The 20,445-nt window shown below is 34.5% G+C and overlaps 1 long non-coding RNA gene and 1 pseudogene across 1 annotated transcript in view; both read right to left on the bottom strand.

Annotated features, from left to right (window-relative positions):
• LOC144379732 (uncharacterized) overlaps positions 1-20,445 on the bottom strand; it is a 393,863-nt gene that overhangs the window by 72,311 nt on the left and 301,107 nt on the right. The gene's annotated exons all lie outside the window — the stretch shown is intronic.
• On the bottom strand, positions 13,909-16,627 carry LOC118544698 (E3 ubiquitin-protein ligase Mdm2 pseudogene; annotated as a pseudogene).

Here is a 20,445-nt window from a genome sequence, read left to right on the forward strand (position 1 = left end):
TATAGGTCTGTTCAGGTTTTCTATGTCTTCCTGGTTCAGTTTTGGTAGTTGATACATCTCTAGGAATGCATCCATTTCTTCCAGATTATCTGATTTGCTGGCATATAGTTGCTCATAATATGTTCTTATAATTGTTTGTATTTCTTTGGTGTTGGTTGTGATCTCTCCTCTTTCATTCATGATTTTATTTATTTGGGGCCTTTCTCTTCTTTTTGATAAATCTGGGCAGGGGTTTATCAATCTTATTAATTCTTTCGAAGAACCAGCTCTACTTTCGTTGATCTGTTCTACTGTTCTTTTGGTTTCTATTTCATTGATTTCTGCTCTGATCTTTATTATTTCTCTTCTCCTTCTGGGTTTAGGCTTTATTTGCTGTTCTTTCTCCAGCTCCTTTAGGTGTAGGGTTAGGTTGTGTATTTGAGACCTTTCTTGTGTCTTGAGAAAGGCTTGCATTGCTATATACTTTCCTCTTAAGACTGCTTTTGCTGCATCCCAAAGCTTTTGAACAGTTGTGTTTTCATTTTCATTTGTTTCCATAAATTTTTTTAATTCTTCTTTAATTTCCTGGTTGACCCATTCATTCCTTAGTAGGATGCTCTTTAGCCTCCATGTATTTGAGTTCTTTCCGACTTTCTTCTTGTGATTGAGTTCTAGTTTCAAAGCATTGTGGTATGAAAAGATGCAGTGAATGATCCCAGTCTTTTGGTCCCAATCTCAGGTTGAGACCTGATTTGTGACCTAGGATGTGATCTATTCTGGAGAATGTTCTATGGGCACTAGAGAAGAATGTGTATTCTGTTGCTTTGGGATGGAATGTTCTGATTATATCTGTGAAGTCCATTTGGTCCAGTGTGTCATTTAAAGTCTTTATTTCCTTGTTGATCTTTAGCTTAGATCTGTCCATTTCAGTGAGGGGGTGTTAAAGTCCCCTACTATTATTGTATTGTTGTCGATGTGTTTATTTGCTTTTGCTATTAATTGTCTTATATAATAGGCTGCTCCCATGTTAGGGGCATAGATATTTACAATTGTTAGATCTTCTTGTTGGATAGACCCTTTAAGTAGGATATAGTGTCCTTCCTCATCTCTGTAATTCTCATTTCTGTTGGGGTCTTTGTCTGGCTTGGGGATCAAGGTAATGGTGGCCTCATAAAACAAGTTTGGAAGTTTTCCTTCCATTTCCATTTTTTGGAACAGTTTCAGAAGAATAGGTATTAATTCTTCTTTAAATGCTTGGTAGAATTCCCCTGGGAAGCCATCTGGTGTAGGGTTAGGTTGTGTATTTGAGACCTTTGGTTTAAAATCTAATTTGTCTGATATAAGGATTGCCACCCCAGTTTTCTTTTGGTGTCCATTAACATGGTAAATGGTTTTCCACCCCCTCACTTTCAATCTGGAGGTATCTTTGGGTCTAAAATGAGTCTCTGGCACACAGCAAATTGATGGGTCTTGTTTTTTAATCCAATCTGATATCCTGTGTCTTTTGATTGGGGCATTTAGCCCATTTACATTCAGGGTAACTATTGAAAGATATGAATTTAGTGCCATTGTATTGCCTGTAAGGTGACTGTTACTGTATGTTGTCTGTGTTCCTTTCTGGTCTATGTTACTTTTAGACTCTTTTTGCTTAGAGGACCCCTATCAATTGTTCTTGTAGGGCTGGTTTGGTGTTTGCAAATTCCTTTAGTTTTTGTTTGTCCTGGAAGCTTTTTATCACTCCCATTTTCAATGACAGCCCAGCTGGATATAGTATTCTTGGCTGCATATTTTTCTCATTTAGTGCTCCGAATATATCATGCCAGTCCTTTCTGGTCTGCCAGGTCTCTGTGGATAGGTCTGTTGCCAATTTAATGTTTCTACCATTGTAGGTTACGGACCTCTTGTCCCGAGCTGCTTTCAGGATTTTCTCTTTGTCTCTGAGACTCGTAAGTTTTACTATTAGATGTCAGGTTTTTGACCTATTTTTATTGATTTTGAGGGGAGTTCTCTGTGCCTCCTGTATTTTGATGCCTGTTTCCTTCCCTAAATTAGGGAAGTTCTCTGCTATAATTGCTCAAATTTACCTTCTGCCCCTCTCTCTCTTTCTTCTTCTTCTGGGATCCCAATCATTCTAATATTGTTTTGTCTTATGGTATCACTTATCTCTCGAATTCTGCCCTCATGATCCAGTAGTTGTTTATCTCTCTTTTTCTCAGCTTCTTTATTTTCCATCATTTGGTCTTCTATATTACTAATTATCTCTTCTGCCTCATTTATCCTAGCAGTTAGAGCCTTCTTTTTTTATTGAACTTCATTAATAGCCTTTTTGATTTCAACTTGGTTAGATTTTAGTTCTTTTATTTCTCCAGAAAGGTTTTCTCTAATATCTTCCATGCTTTTTTCAAGCCCAGCTAGTATCTTTAAAATCATCATTCTGAACTCTAGTTCTGACGTCTTACTAATGTCCGTATTGATTAAGTCCCTGCCAGTTGGTACTGCCTCTTGTCCTTTTTTTTTGAGGTGATTTTTTCTTTCTTGTGATTTTGTCTGGAGGAGAATAGATGAATGAGAGAACAAAATGCAAACAGGGTAACAACGACCCCAGAAAAATATACACTAAACAAATCAGAAGAGACCTGAAACTGGGGGAAAAGAAAGGGAAAGAAAGAAAAAAGAAAAAGAAAAAGATTGAAAAAAAAAAGAATATGATCAAATATGATCAGGCTGGAGAGTAGATCAGTGCCACCACTAGATTTTGGGCGTATATTGGTCTGTTAGAAGAAAGTGCCTCCCAAAATTTTAAAGAAAGTAAAACTTATATATGTACAAAATTAAGGGTAAATACGATGAAGGGATGGAATATGGCTGTAAAGATGAAAATTGTAAAAGATTTTATAAAAGGCATTGATAAGATAAGAAGTTGGTTGAAAAAAAGAAGAGGAATTAATAAAAAAGAAAGGGAGGGATGTGATTAGGCAGGAGACTAGAACAAAGCCATAAACTAGAGATTTAGGGTATATTTTGGTCTGTTAGAAGAAACTGTATCCCAAAATTTTAAAGAGAGAACAACTTATATATATATATATATATATATATATATATATATATATATATATACCAAAAATAAGGTTAACTACTATGATGGATAGAATATGACTCTAAAAATGAAAAATAAAAAAGATTTTTAAAAAAACGGATTGATAAGATGTTGGCTGAAAAAGGGAAAAAGAAAAATTCAAAAAAAAAAAGAAAAAGAAAATTAAAAAATTAACTTTGAAAGACTAAAGAATCAGGCAGAAAAAAGCCATGAATTCTATGTGCAGTATTCCCTTAGTGCTGGCATTCTGCCATTCTCATTGATCAGTAAACTTGGTCTTGGCTGGCTGTTCTTGCTGATCTTCTGGGGGAGGGGCCTGATGCCATGGTTCTCAGATGTCTTTGCTGGAGGCGGAATTGCCCTGCCCTTGCCAGTCCGGGCTAAGTAATCTGCTCGGGTTTGCTCTCGGGAGCTTTTGTTACCTGCAAGCTTTTCATACAGCTTTGGAGGACGAGAGTGAAAATGATGCCCTCCCAATCTCTGCCCCGGAAGAGCCGAGAACTTGAGGCCCCACTCCTCAGTGAGCCCCCAGAGAAAAGCAATCATTCCCATCTCCCTGGCCTCCAGCCGCACTCCGTGCTCACCCGGCCAGTGACCAAGTGTTTCTATCTCTGGCACACGACCCCGTTTGGACTCTCTAAACCCAGCAGATCCCTGTGGTGTGCTCCCATGCTGCTCTTCCCGGGGGAGGAAGGGGAGTCTCCCCGGATCTGCCACTTGTTGGGTCCCTCCTGGAAGAGCAGTGGCCCGACTGTGCCACGGATCACAGTTTATGGCAACCCTGAACTGAGAGCCCACTCCTCAGCTCCGTCTTTGCAACCAGCTTCCCCGCTCTGATACCTGGGAGCTCTGCCACACTCAGGCAACCCCGGTCTTTCGGTGACCCCGAGAGTCCTGAGACCACACTGTCCCAGTGAGGGTTCCACCACCCCGCTTAGCCACTGGAGTGATGTCCCTCAGTGGAGCAGACTTCTAAAAGTTTCGATTTTGTGTTCCTCGGCTCTTTCACTTGCTGGCAGCAGCTGACGGTCCCCCCGTAGTCTATCTTCCCAAATATCACCTCAGATTCACTTCTCAGCATGTCCTACCTTCCAGAAAGTGGTCACCTTTCTGTTCAGAGAGTTGCTGCTATTCTTTTCTTCGATCTCCTGTTAAGTTCGTAGGTGTTCAGAATGGTTGGATCCCTATCCAGCTGAATTCCTGGGACCAGACAAAATTTAGGTCTCCTAGTCCTCCACCATCTTACTCCTCCTCATGTATCTGGAATACATTTTTGAAGACATAAAGATGATGCAAAAAGGCCAATCGATGAAACAGAACATATTGTTAATGCATGTGTGTAGAGGATTTATGGGAGGAGGAATACAATCTATCCTGCAGAACCAAAGAGAGAATCTGTGTTCTCAGAGTAGATTGACCAATTGAGGTTGTGAATACTAAATAAAACTTAGGCTGAGGTTTAACTGAAGATGGATATATATGGGAGTCATCTACTGCCCTTATCCCATGGCTATATTCAAAGCATCATGAAATTTTTCACCAGGGACTCCACCAAATAAATAAATAATAAATAAATAAATAAATGAATGAATGAATAAATAAAAAAATAAAAAATAAAGGTCCTCTGAAGAAATTGAAATTGAGCAGTAATCTCTTTGCAGAGAACTGGAAAAGATAATGAAAAGTGGACTCCAGAATAAAATCTTGTTCCTTTTAGCACTTATAAAAGCTCCAGCAAAAAAGACAGATACACACACAATTATCCTAAAAGCATCCCAATGAAAGTAAGACCTTCAAGGGAAGAGACTTCCTATTACTTGCCTGATATTTGAAGAAAATAGTATCATGGAAGACTAAAGGCCAGGATATCCAGACGGAACAAAACAAATAAACCAAAAATAAAGAGAAAGAGATAACTTGAGAAACAAAGGCAATGAGGGATTTGAAAAATAAAATCCCAGAGCATTGAGTAGACACAGTTTCAATAACACACAGTGAGGATGCTAATTAAAAAATAAATACAAAAATATAAAAATCAATAGAATTAAAGAAAGGCAAACTTGAGGGAAAAAACTGCTAAACAACAGAGATAAATATCAAAAATATACACTACAGTTCTAGAAATCAGTCAACTCTCAGACTGTACAAGATATCCCAAAAGAAAAGATAGAGAGAGAGAGAGAGAATACATATAACTGACACCTTGGGTACATCATTATGAAAAATTTAAAATGCATATAACATCTTTATTGAGATTCAATTAAGTTGACATGTAAATACCCATTTAACTGTTTTTAGTATATGTTCAGACTAACAACACCACCACCACAATCATTTTGGAACATTTTTATCACCCTAAAACAAAACTTCATAATCATTAACAGGTACTCTAAATTTACCCCCAATCCTCCAGCCCTAAGCAAGCACTAGTCTAATTTCTATCTCTATAGATTTGATGTTCTGAACATTTCAAAAAAAAAAATCATACAATATGTGGCCTTTTGTGACAGGCTTATTTCTCATACGTTTTCAAGGTTTATCTGTGTCATTACATGTATCAGTACTTTATTCCTTTTTTACTGCTCCATAATACTCCACTGTATGTATATGTAATTTTTTTGCATGGCTATATGTTTTCATCTCTTGAGATCTAGCAATGTAATTCCTAGTTACTCTGTTTAATATTTTGAGAAACCTCTAGACTGCTTTCCAACCAGCAATGTGTATGGGTTACCATTTCTACACATCCTCAACAAAACTTGGTATTTGATGGTTTTTGGATTACAGCCATCTTTGTGGATGTAAATAGTATTACACTGTGATTTTGATTATTGTTTCCATGATGGTTAATAATCTGAAGCATGTTTCTATGTGCTTATTGACGACTTTTATATCTTCTTTGGAAAAATGTTTTCAGATACAGTGCCAAATTTTGAATTCAGTTAGTTTATCTTCCTATTATTGAGTTGTAAGAGTTCTTCATATATCCTAGATATAAGTCCCTTATAAGATGTATGATTTCCAAATATTTTTCTTCTATTCTGTAGGTTGTCCTTTTGTTTTTCTGATGGTGGTTTTTGATACACAAAAGTGTTTAATTTTGTTAATGTCCAATGTATGTAGGATTTTTTTTGTCACTTGTCCTTTGGTTTGATATCTAAGGCTTTGCCTAAACCAATGTCATGAAGATTTACTCCTGTATTTTCCTCTCCATGTTGTAATTTTTTAACTTTAGATTCTGATCCATTTTGATATAATTTTATGTCTGTTGTGAGATAAGGGTCCAATTTCAGTCTTATTCTTATATATATCCATTTACCCCAGCATTATTTGTTGAAAAGACTATTCTTTCCCAATTGCATTATCCTGGCATGTTTACAAAAAATTAATTGTCCATAAATGTACAGGTTTATTTCTGAAATATCAATCCCATTCCATTTAACTAAATTTCTATCTTCATACCAGCACCACACTCTCTTGATAACAGTACATTGTTAGTAAATTTTGAAATTGAAATGTGTGTGTCTACCAAGTTTGTTCTTATTTTTCCAGTATTTGGTTGTTCTGGATCCCTAATACTGCCATATGGATTTTAGGATCATTTTGTCAATGTCTACAAAGAATAGAGTTGGAATTTTGAAAGGGAATGCACTGAATCTGTAGATCAATTTTGGGAGTATTGTCTGATTTTTTAATGTGTGATATTTTCCATTTAGTAAATTCTTTCAACAATGTTCTATAGTTTTCAGCATATAGGTTTTACATTTATGTTATTTATTTATAAGTATTTTAATTTTTTGATGATATTATAAATAGAATTGAATTAATTTTTGAATAGTTCCTCAATAGTATATAGAAATACAATTAATTTTTTATATTGATCTTCTGCAAACAGGTTGAATTCATTTATTAGTTCTAAAATACTTTAGCAAATTCATTAGGATTTTCTATACACTAAAAATATCTGAAAATAGAGGTTATTGTACTTATTCCTTTCTCATTTGAATACTTTTATTTATTTTTATAGAGCAACTTCCCTAGCTAGATATTCTAGTACAATTGTTATGAGAAATGCTAAGAGTGTGCATCCTTCTTTTGTTCCTCATGTTGAGGAGAAAACATTTAGTCATTGACTATTACCTATTTAGCTGTAGTTTTTCTATACTTCCCTATATAAGGTTGAGGAACCTTATTTTATTTTTACTTTGATGAGGTTTTTTGTTTTTGTTTTTTAATTGTAAAAAGACATTGAATTTTGTCAAATACTGGCCTTATAGATTGAGCTGGGAATTTTCTTTCTCTTCTAATTTTTGGAAAACTTTGTGTTTGTGGAAAATTGGTATTAATTCTTCTTAGATGTTAGTTAGAATTCATCAGTGAAGATATCAGGGCTGTGTAGCTCATTTGGGGGAGTATTTAAATTACTAATTCAGTCTCTTTACTAGTTATACAAGATCTATTCAGATTTTCTGTTTCTTCTTGAGTCAGTTTTAGTAGTTTATGGGTTTAAGGGAATTTGTCCAATTCATATAAGCTATATAATTTTTTGTCATATAGTTTTTCATATTATTCACTTATAATCTTTTCCTATTTCTGTAATATCTGTAATAGTGCTCCTGTTCATGATTTTAATAATCTAGTTTTCTCCTATTATTATTATTATTATTGGCAAATCAAGCTAGATTTTGTCAAATTAGTTCATCTTTTTAAAACACCAAAATTTGGCTTAGTTGATTTTTCTATTGTTTTTCAATTCTCTATTTATATTGAACACCTCTCTGATCCTTAACATCCCTTCTTTTCTATTTGCATTATTTTTAATTTGCACTTCTTTTTCCAGTGTCTCAGGTGAAAGATCAAGATGATAATTTTAGATATTTCTTCTTCTTCTTCCTTTTTTTCTTTTGTTATATAAGTTTCAGGTATACAACTTTATAATTCACCATCTGTATACACTCCAAAGTGACAACTACCACAAGCCTAGTTACCATTCATTACCATACAGTTGGTACCCTTCACCCATTTCACTCATTCCGATCAGGTAACCACTGGCCTGTTCTCTGTATCCATGAGTTTTATTTTATTTAATTTCATTTGTTCATTTTTTTTTAAGATTCCACATATAAGTGATAATTTTTGGTATTTGTCTTTCACTGTTTAACTTATTTCATTTGGCACACACAAGGTTCATTCATGTTGTTGCAAACAACATTTCATTCTTTATGGCTGATAGTACCCCATTGTATAAATACACCACATCTTCTTTTTCCGTTCATCCATTGAAAAATACTTAGGTTGCTTCCATATCTTGGCTATTGTAAATAATGCTGTAATGAACATAGGGGTGCATATATCTTTTCAAATTAGTGTTTTCGTCTTCTTTACATTTTTAAAATTTTAATTCCAGTATAGTTAACATGCAGTGTTATATTAGTTTCAAGTGTACACAATAGAGTGATTCAACAATTCTATACATTACTCAGTGCTCATTATGATAAGTGTACTCTTAATCTCCTTCACCTATTTCACCCATCCATCCACCCACCTCCTCTCTGATAACCATTAGTTTGTTCTTTATAGTTGAGTATGTTTTTTAGTTTCTCTCTCTCTCTTTTTTTGTTCATTTGTTTTGTTTCTTAAATTCCACATATGAGTGAAATCATGGTGTTTGTCTTTCTCTGACTTATTTCACTTAGCATTATACTCTCTAGATCCATCCATGTTGATGCAAATGGCAAGATATATAATATAATGGAATATTACTCAGCCAGCTATATTTATATCTACCTATATCTATATCCATATCTATATATTTGTTTATATAGAGATATATATCTATAAATATATATATCACATATATAGAGAGATATATATCTATAAAGATATATATATGTTACATATTCTTTATCCATTCATTTATTGATGGGTTGACAGATACTTGGGCTGCTTCTATAGATGAGCTATTGTAAATAATGCTACAATAAACAAAGGAGTACATATATGTTTTCAAATTAGTATTTTCAATTCTTTGGATAAATATCCAGTAGTGCAATTACTAGATCATATGACAATTCTAGTTTCAGTTTTTTGAGAAACTTCAATACTGTTTTCCACAGTGGCTGCACCATTTGCATTTCTACCAACAGTTCATGAGAGGTCCTTTTCCTCCACATCCTCACCAATACTTTTTGTTTCTTGTGTTGTTGATTTTAGCCATTCTGACAGTGAGATGATATCTCACTGTGGTTTGATTTGCATTTACCTGATGATGAGTAATGTTGAGCATCTTTTCATGTGTCTGTTGGACATCTATATGTCTTTGAATAAATGTCTGTTAATGTCTTCTGCTCATTTTTAATTGGATTATGAGGATGATGACAATGATGATTTGGCATCGAGTTGTGTAGGTTCCTTATGTATTTTGGATACTAATGCTTTATTGGATAGGTCATTTGCAAATATTTTCTCCCATTTAGTAGGTTGTCTTTTAGTTTTGTTGATTGTTCCTTTTGCTGTGCAGAAGTGTTTTATTTTCATATAGTCTTAATGGTTTATTTTTGCTTTTGTCTCCCTTGCTTCAAGAGACAATCTAGAAAAATGTTGCTACCACTGATTTCAGAGAAATTACTGCCTGTGCTCTCTTCTAGGATTTTTGTGGCTTTAGGAATCACCTTCAGGTCTTTAATCGATTTTGAATTTACTTGTGTTTATGATGTGAGAAAGTGGTCCAGATTCTTTTTTTTTTTGCTTGTTGCTGTCCAGTTTTCCCAACATCATACTTTTATGAGACTGTCTTTTCCCCATTGCATGCTCTTGTTTTCTTTATTGAGGATTAGTTGACCATATAATTGTGGATTTATTTCTGGGCTCTCTATTATCTTCCATTGGTCTATGTGTTTATTTTTGTGCCAATACCATACTGTTTTGATTACTACAGCATTGCAGTATATCTTGATATCTGGGATTGTGATACCTCCAGTTTTGTTCTCCTTTTTCAAGATTGCTTTGGACTAGGGGTCTTTTGTAGTTCCATACAAATTTTAAGACTATTTGTTCTAGTTCTGTGAAAAATGCTGTTGGTATTTTGATAAGAATTGCATTAAATCTGTACATTGCTTTGGGTAGTATGGACATTTTAACATTTGTTCTTCCAATCCATGAGCATGGAATATCTTTCCATTTGTTTGTGTTATCTTCATTTGCTTTTATCAATGTTTTATAGTTTTCAGGATACAGATCTCTCACCTCCTTAGTTAAGTTTATTCCTAGGTATTTTATTATTTTTGGTGTAACTGTAAATGGGATTGTTTTCTTAACTTCTCTTTCTGCTACTTCATTATTAGTGTATATAAATGCAACAAATTTCTGTATATTGATTTGGTATGATTCAAACTTACTGAATTCTTTTATCAGTTCTAGTATTTTTTTTTGGTGGGGACTGTAGAATTTTCTCCATATAGTATCATGTCATCTGCAAATAGTGAAAATTTTAATTGTTTCTTACCAGTTTGGATGCTTCTCTCCACACCTGCCATGTCCCTCCTTCCCTGGAATAGTCCCATGGATCCATTTTGTTCCCCACCATGTCTCTGCCATTCCTACCTTCTTTGATTTGGCCACTTCTCTATATTTAGCTGTGGAGAGTCTGTTCTGCCAGGCTTTGGGTAATTTTCTAGGTTATTTATATTGATATGAGTGTTATCTGGTTGTATCCTTGGGACAAGGTGAGCTCAGCATCCTCCTACTCTGTCATCTCCCCAGGAAGTCCCAGTATTTTCACATTCTTCAGATAAATATCCACAAAGGGAATAGCTGGCTCATGTGGTAGTTCTTTTCTTAATCTTTTGAGAAGTTTCTATACTGTTTTCCACAGTGACAGCACCAACTTACAATCTTACCAACAGTGTACAGGGATCACCTTTTCTCTATATCTTCTCCAACAATTGTTATTTCTTATCTTTTGACAATATCCATTCTAACAGGTATGAGGGGATATCTCACTGTGACTTTAATTTGCATTTCACCATTAGTATTATTGAACATCTTTTTGTTTGCCTGCTGGCCATGTGTATGTTTGTTTTGGAGGATTTGTCTATTCAGATCATTTGCTCATTTTTTAATTGGGTTGTTTAATTTTGGTTGTATGAATTCTTGATGTATTTTGAATATTAACACCTTCTTGAATATATTGTTTGCAAATACCTTCTCCCACTTAGTGAGTTACTTTTTTGTTTTGATGATTGCTTCCTTTGCTGTGCAGGAGTCTTTCAGTTTAGTGTAGTCCCATTTGTTTATTTTTACTTTTGTTTCCCTTGCCATTGGAGTCAATACACAGAGATGTTGCTAAGACCAATGTCAAGGAGCTTACTACCTCTGTTTTCTTCTAGGGATTTTATGGTTTGGGGTTTTACATTTAAGTTTTCAGTCAATTTTGATTTTTTTTTTTTTTTGGTGTGTGTATGGTGTAAGATAGTGGTCTAGTTTCATTCTTTTGCAAGTGGTTGTCCAATTTTCTTAGCACCATTTATTGAAGAAACCATCATTTCTCCTTTGTATGTTCTTGGCTCCTTTGTGATATCTATATATCCATATACGTAGGGGTTTAACTCTGGACTCTAAATTCTGTTCCATTGAGCTGTGTGTCTGTTTTGGTACAAATACCATATTGTTTTGGTTAATATAGCTTTGTAGTATAGTGTGAATTCAGGGAGTGTGATGCCTCCAGCTTTGTTCTTCTTTTTCAAGATTACTTTGATCTATTTGGAGTCTTTTGTGGTTCCATACAAATTTTAGAATTATTTGTTCTAGTTCTATGAAGTATGCCATTGGGAATTTTGTTAAGTATGACATTTATTCTGTAGAGTGCTTTGGGTATATGGACATTTTAACAATATTGATTCTCCTAATCCATGAACATGAAATATCTTTCCATTTATTTGTGTCTTATTCAATTTCTTTCATCAGTGTCTTACAGTTTTTATTATACAAGTCTTTCACTTCCTTGGTTAAATTTATTCCTAAGTATTTTATTCTTTTTGATGCAATTGTAAATGGATTGTTTTCTTAATTTCTCTGTTGTAGAATTTCTCAATTTCTTAGTTGTAGCAGTTTTTTGGTGAATTCTTTAGAATTTTTTAAATATATCATTTGCAAATAGTAACAGTTTTACTTCTTCCTTTCTGATTTGGATACCATTGGATTTTTTACCCTTGCTTAATTGTTGTAGCTAGGACTTTCAATACTATGCTGAATAAAAGTGGGCAGAGTGGGCATCTTTGTCTTGTTACTGTTCTTAGAGAAAAAACGTTCAGATTTTCCCCACTGAGTATAATGTTAGCTGTGAGATCGTCTCATATGATAATTGCCCCCAGTTCATCTGTGGGTTGGATCCATGACCATTATGGCATATTGAAGGTTTGAGTTCTCAGCAGGGCATACCCACTGGTACTAGCAAATTGGAGGGAGAATTCCAAAATAGTGCCCATTAGCGTAAAGTAGATTGAGACCTCAAAAATGGCTCCCACCAGACTGAGAAGTCCCTGGGGAGGGTCCCTGTTGCTTCCACCTCCCTGGTAGATGCCTTAAAGTTAGTAAATGGGTCTTTTCTACATATGGTCTATGCCCTTTTCAAATTGATCTTTTTTTTATTGGCTTCTAAATTGCTGACTTCTAAATTGAGTAATCTGCACAGCAGCCCTTTAAGAGTAAGTTCTCCATGCTCTACAGTTTTTTGCTTTCCTGAACATAAACCATGTTAATTTTTATTTATTTATTTATTTATTTGAGAGAGAGAGAGAGAGAGAGAAAACCAAGGAGGAGAGGCAGAGAGGGATGGAGAAAGAGAATCTCAAGCAGACTCCCTGCTGAGTGTGGAGCCTGACATGGGGCTTGATCCCATGACCTTGAGATCATGACCTGAGCTGAAATCCAAAGTTGGATGCTCAACTGACTGAGCCACCCAAGTGCCCCTCTGTTGATTTTTAAAGCCTGATGATTTGGGGACTGGTCTCTCCTGTGAAGGATCTAAGAGTTGGCATCTCTGATGTGAAGTTGGAATCTCTCACTCCTCAGTGAAAAGTTCCATACCTTTTATACCTCTCCTGATTGGGACTCACCATGAGTGTGGTGTTTTGTTTTTGTGTTTTTTTTCTTGACAAGTCCATGTCTCTTCCTTTCTCCCCTCTTGATGCTGCCCTTTTCTTTTCTGTTGTGGAGACTGTTCATTCAATTATCAGGTCACTTTTATTTATTTATTTATTTATTTTTATTTTTTTAAAGATTTTGTTTATTTATTTGACAGAGAGAGAGAGAAGCAGCAGCAGAGGGAAAGGGAGAAACAAACTACCTGCTGAGCAAGGAGCCTGATGCAGGACTTGATCCCAGGACCCCAGGATCATGAATCAGGTCATTTTTAGAAGTAATTATTCTAAATGTAATTACAGATTTTTTTAAATCGAACATTTAATATTTTTATTTGTAAATCAATAAATAATATATGTATATTAAAACTAAAAATTTAGACAATTTAATGCATAGGCATGGTGAATGAAACTATTTGCAGATTTGAATGTTTTGTAAGTAGCATAATCACTGCATACCAATATGGGTTAAGGATAAGCTTAAATATAAGCTTATCCAATTTAAATTATAATTTAATTTAAATTACATTAAAATCCAAATATAAAATATAAACAAAAGTGAAATTTTTCTAAAGGGAAATATTTACTATTCCCCCTCCCAAAGCAGGTAAATTAACACTACAGAGTAGAAATCTACATATACTGGGGTACTTTCTTGCTTTGATAAGTGTAAAAAAAATAATTTCATGTTGTCTAAATTTTTAGGGTTATATAGATAGAAATATAGAATTCTACTTTTATAGGCATGTCCACTAATGGAAATAAGAGCACAATCATTTGAATTGGTTGTCTACATACTGGGCAGGGCTTATTCCTTTTCTTTAGCTTCTTTTCACACATAAAGCAGGCCATAACATGTCATGTTTTGCCATGAACAATACAACCATATTTAGGTTGACCTTGGCAAATCACACAAGGTTCAACAGCACTAGGGGAAAACTAGATTCCACGATTTTTTCTTTGTCTTGTGTTTCTTCCCTCTCAAACTCTTTGATGTCTTCTTGGCTGCTATAAATGATGCTGTTAGAAGTTGATGACTGAGAATAGTCCTCACTTTTTTGGGATTGGGAAGCTTGTGTGATTTCATCATCATTTTCCTCAGCACATGATTCTCTGGAATCATTCACTGTATTTTTTTTTTTTTTTTTTACAATCAGGGACATCAAAGCCCTCTTTTACTTGTGTTCAGCTTTCTAGTGTGTCTTTCTCAGGCATTTTCCTTTTATCTTTCCCTTTATCTTCCTTTTATCTTCAGGAAGCCAATTCCCATGAAGGGCCCAACATCTGTTGCCATGAGGTAGAAGAGGAGGATTCCTTTCATTGCATGAAGTACACTTCCAATAGTCCGCTAAGGAAATTTCAGGGTCTTCTTCAAGATCCTGCCTGTTACACAATTACTCAATATAGCAATGCCAAGGCAGACTAGTGTGATTGCTAACTGGAAGGGCCCATAAGGAGTGACAGATAAACTGTAGCTATGGGAAACTTGATTGCTTAAAGACTTTAGATGTCATACACTGTTAAGAAAAAAGAAGGAGGAGGAGGAAGAAGAGGAGGAAAAGGAGGGGGAGTGGGAGGAGCCATTATGAGGAATTGGCACAGACACAAAGAAACTAAGAATTCATGGAGAGTTTTTGGGTAGGTTGCATCTAATGCAATTCTTTGCCACTTAAATGTCAAGTTTGGTACTTTCCCATATTTAGTGAGCTCTAAATTATAAATCATCTTGAAGCTAAAACTATTCCTCCAGTCATAATTCCAAGGTAAATTATTTTAGAAGGATCAGGCACTCACCCACTTTCATCTCTTTCCTACTATGAGAATTAGTGGTGATAGCATAAGTATTATTTTTTCTTGGGGAAATATTTTCTGTTTTTCTAGGGAAATAAAAATTTTTCTTGCTAAAGATTTACTTTTAAAAATTTTGAGTTTCTATGGTAATTTTATATATTCCTACACTTTTCAACTTAATTTTAGCTTAAAATTTACATGAAGTAATTTAAAGAAGGATTTTAAAACTGATTACATGAAAAAGATTGTTTTGAATTTCACACCCCTATAAGGTTCATGTAAAGTGTATGAGGGGCAATTGGATATTTTTAGTGTTCAAATAGAAAATTTTTCGTTATTTTCATATATATTCACTATTTCTGACCTTTCTAATTTTGATATTTAAGAGTTTAAGGATACTAGTATCATGCGAACATAAAAATACATTAAATTTTTATTAAAACAAAGATATACAGAAAATATTACTTTGTCAAATTGTCTCACTATATTATCCTCTCGTTGAGATAGAGAATCATCCATTGTATGCAGTTTTCAGTTTATATGTGAGGTAGATGTTTTTGTGCAAAAATATCCATTTGTTGACATTTCTGTTTGTCTGCAATCCTACTTCAATGAGTAATCACATATTAGAAATATTAAGGGCACCTGGGTGGCTCAGTCATTAAGCGTCTGCCTTGGGCTCAGGTCATGATCCCAGGGTCCTGGGATCGAGCCCCACATCGGGCTCCCTGCTTGGCGGGAAACCTGCTTCTCCCTCTCCCACTTCCCACGCTTGTGTTCCCTCTCTCACTGTGTCTCTCTCTGTCAAATAAATAAATAAAATCTTAAAAAAAAAAAGAGAAATATTAGGAAACTCACCAGTCACATTTTAAATCCTGTACACATACAGAAACATCTTCAAAAATAATATAATGAAGTAGTGCTTAAAATTTTGTCAGTCATTGCCACAAATATTTCTGTGAGATTCAGCAAAGTTTTAGATGAAAGTTTTCATGTAAAAATATGTGAGATATGTCTGAATATTTAAAGATTTAACAATTATCTTATCAAAAGTGATATTACTAAGAAGTTATAAAGTCAGAGTGGGGTGGGAACTCAGGATTTTCAACAGAGTCTAACATTTTCTTTTCACTAGTGGCTTTCAGAAAAATTTTAGCTATAGAACTCTTTTTTTCAAAAGAACACTAACATGAAAACCTGATAAATAAAAATAGAAGTATTCAAGCTGAAATCAGAATAACCTATTATTCTTCTTGTTCTTTCCACGTACCCACAACACCTGTTTTGTGTTATCTGGAGATCCCTTGGGTTCCTTGGAGAACTTTCATAACATTTTATTATTTCAAGTTGACAATTCAAGTAGGATGGGTTTTCAATTTATGTTCATTATAAATGTAATGTATTCACAATTAGTAATACTTATTTATCACAGTTATAAATGGATTCAGCAATCATAATTTTTTTTTCAGCAGTAGATAACCGAAAGCCAGACTCACACTGGTTTAAAAAAAAACTAGAGGTTTATTACTCTCTTAATATAACAAAAGAAGTAAAGGTAGGTAGCTACTGATGTTAGTTCAGTAGCTCAAAATTTGAGATGATTTCCTTACCTGTCTCTCATGGTCACAAAATGGTCCTGAGACTTCAAGCTTTGGAACCATCATTTAAGACAAAAAGAAACTTCCTTTATCAAGAAGACCCCTTCCCCAGAATCTCCTCAGCAAACTTCCACTTATGTCACATAACTCCTTACTGTGTTATATAGCAACTGCTACCTGAAAATGGTGATTGACAACATGCATACTTAGCTTTTCCAGCCTCATAATGGAAGTGAGATGAGAAAATTGAAACATGATTTTTGATAACCATTTAATAGTGTCTAACATAGTCATATTCAAAACTGAAGTAGAACTTATTAGATAATATAGATTTTTACACTTGGAAGTAATTAATTTTAATCTTTAATTTTAGTAATTAATTTTAATCTTTAATTTTAATTTAATTTTAATTCTTTAATTTTATAGTGGTGAGGATGTTATTGGTGATTCTATCCTTGTATTAATTTAAAATCACTGAGATTTCTGAAAATAAATTTTAAAACCCTAGAATCTTTATTTTATAATTTTTTGTTTGTTTTTTTAGATTTTAGGAAACCCAGAATTTTATTCCTGGAAACTCAATATAATCCTTACTTTGTAGGCAATATATTTCTATAGTCTATCTATTTTTGGGAAATGTCCTTACATATTGTTTACAAATTCTCTATAGATAGATTTGTCATATCCTGAAGGTTCCAAGTCTCTACAAATTTGTTTTTTTCTTTACAGTTATTTTCCCCTTAGGTTTTTATGCAGCTTTCAAATTTAATAAGCGGTAATGTCTCATAGGATATGCATATCTGAGACATATATACAAATCTGAACTACTGTGTGGTGGTAAATGATTAATCCAACAGGCAATTCCATATGTAACCCTAGTATTTTAAAATTACATTATCTTGGGGTGCCTGGGTGGCTCAGTCGTTAAGCAGCTGCCTTCGGCTCAGGTCATGATCCCAGCATCCTGGGATCGAGTCTTGCATGGGGCTCCCTGCTCCGCGGGAAGCCTGCTTCTCCCTCTCCCACTCCCCCTGCTTGTGTTCCCTCTCTCACTGTGTCTCTCTCTGTCAAAAAATAAAATCTTAAAAAAAAGAACAAAAAAATAAATAAAAATAAAATTACATTATCTTGGGACTCCTGGGTGGCTCAGTCGGTTAAGCAGCTGCCTTTGGCTCAGGTCATGACCCCAGGGTCCTGGGATTGAGTCCGGCATCGGGGGTCCTTGCCCAGCAGGGAGCCTGCTTCTCCCTCTGCCTTCAGCTCCCCCCTGCTTGTACTCTCGCTCACTCTCGCCCACGCGTTCTCTCTCTAGCAAATAAATAAATAAAATCTTTAAAAAAAATAAAAAAATAAAATTACATTATCTTTTCAGCATAAGACAATCTGTAATCCTATCGTTTGGTCCTTATTTGATTAATATGGACTAAATATCTGAAAATTCAGAAAGCTTTAAGTAATAGTTTGGATAACATTCAATTATATCAATTTAATTTTTCATGTACTAAAAAAAAGTAATATCCTGAGAATTTCTTAGGTCTAGAAAGGTTTAAAAGAGACATAAATCCATATGGACATCGTCAATCATGATGAGTGGTATGGGTGGCAAACCAAACAGCAATCTAGTGGTCAAGCCAAGTATGTCATTAAATCATTGAGAGCCCCTGGCACAGTCCAGCTGTGTTACTCTTGCTGCTCTTAGTGACTGCACCAAGTGGACTAGCTGACACTACTCCATTGCTGAGAAGCCAGTGTATGGGGTGGGGAGGGGGCAGGTAAAACTGGCCTTCATAAAAATGTGAGTCCTCTTACATTAATGACAAACAGTAGTGGAGTAGTGAGTAGTGGAGTAGGACTTTATTCCCGGGGTGATAAAATCAGTAAATGAGGAGTGGAGCTATATCAGAGGGAAAAAGTCTGCTCTGGGAGAATTTTAACTGGACATTTAAAATTTTTAATTAGAAATTAACTTAATTTTAATTAGAACTTAATTTCCAACTTTATAATTGATTCATCACAGAGTATGTGGCCTAGTGTATTTAGGTCTTTTTAATTTGCTATAGATAAATAAACATTTAACAAAAGTTTAGTGGTTTGCAACTTGATGGATTATAGTGCTTAAGAAAATCTGCCAAAAATCTGCCAAAAATCTGGGACTAGGAAAAATGGTATCTTTCTTCTTTTCTGTCTTAATATTTGTGGACTACCTACTAGGGTATATACAATTTCATGTATAGTATCTAGTACAATCCTTACAGCAACCCTGGGTATTTTGGAATTGCTATAATCACTTAATAAAGACTAAATTAAGGGCCAGAGATTTTTTTAAGAGACTTGCCAAGTGGCACACAGCTTGTAAGTAGCAGAACTGGGATTGAAGCCTGTGTTCACCAGCTGCCAGAACCTGCAACTATTTTCAAGACATGCCCGACAAGTGAGAATCAAAAGCCAACAGTCATTGACCTATTGCAAATAAAATAACTAAAGAACCAAATAAGAAGAAATGATCATAAGATGTGTCCTCCTCCCTCCCCCAAATATATACAAGACATTTAGCAATGGTAGAAGAGATTTCATCTGGTAAGGGAACCGGAAGTTTCATTTAAAACAAAAAGAATTGAGTAGGCAAGAGTATGTAGCTCAGCTTCAAAAGCAGAGCCTTAACATAAAAGCATTTCAATACTATGTGTGCTTTTTGCTCTTCTCCCTCTTTTAAGAACAGTACTGGTTAATCTTGACATAATGGCTCATTGATGATGATTCTTGCAAATAACTGGATGCGAGCGTGGGCATGGGGAGCAGACAGAGATACTTTTAGAATGCTAAGGAAAAAGATAAAATAATACCTGCCTGTTTAAAAAGTCATAAATAAATCTCACAAAAGGTAACAGAAAAAAACCGATTTAGTTTTAAAAATAAGAACAGTGAAAGATATGTTTCTCTCTTCAAAGTTTTTCCTGATTTTGAATGAAAGAATATCATTATATGTAAGGCTCAGAAATTAATAGGTATTTCATTATTCTTATTTTTTACATAAGAAAACAGGGGCCTTGAGAAATTTTACTATTTGCTCAATATTGGTCAGCTTTTTAACAGGAAGAGCTTGCTTTATAATTAAATTTTTTAAAGTCTTTTAATTTCTTTTTTTATGTACCTATTGTCCATTTATTTTTTTTATTTTATTATGTTATTGTCCATTTATTTTTTTATTTTATTATGTTATGTTAATCACCATACGTTACATCATTAGTTTTTGATGTAGTGTTCCATGATTCATTATTTACATATAACACCCAGTGCTCCATGCAGTACGTGCCCTCTTTAATACCCATCACCAGGCTAACCCATCCCCACCCTGTCTCCTCTAGAACCCTCAGTTTGTTTCTCAGAGTCCATAGTTTCTCATGGTTCATCTCCCCCTCCGATTTCCCCCCCTTCATTTTTCCCTTCCTGCTATCTTCTTTTTTTTTTTTTTTAAACATATAATGTATTATTTGTTTCAGAGGTACAGGTCTGTGATTCACAGTCTTACACAATTCACAGCGCTCACCATAGCAAGTCTTTTAATTTCAGCGACCCTTTTTAATGATGGTTTCAACGTTATTAATTTAACATCCAATATGATAATTTATCAAAATGTCAATGTGTCCAGAACAAGACATTCTAACCCCTAGTTAAGACTCAGAAAACATGGCTAAAAGTTAAGCCATATATCCTTGTTGACCAAAACATATACCTCATGCATATTTGGCATGAACATATCAAAAACTTGATTTATCATTTCTTGTCTATACAAAAGCTAGAATTTAAGATATACCCATAAGCATTTTATAGAATTAAAACC

The sequence above is a fragment of the Halichoerus grypus genome, chromosome 1 (genome assembly GCF_964656455.1).
Source record: "Halichoerus grypus chromosome 1, mHalGry1.hap1.1, whole genome shotgun sequence".
NCBI lineage: Eukaryota > Metazoa > Chordata > Mammalia > Carnivora > Phocidae > Halichoerus > Halichoerus grypus.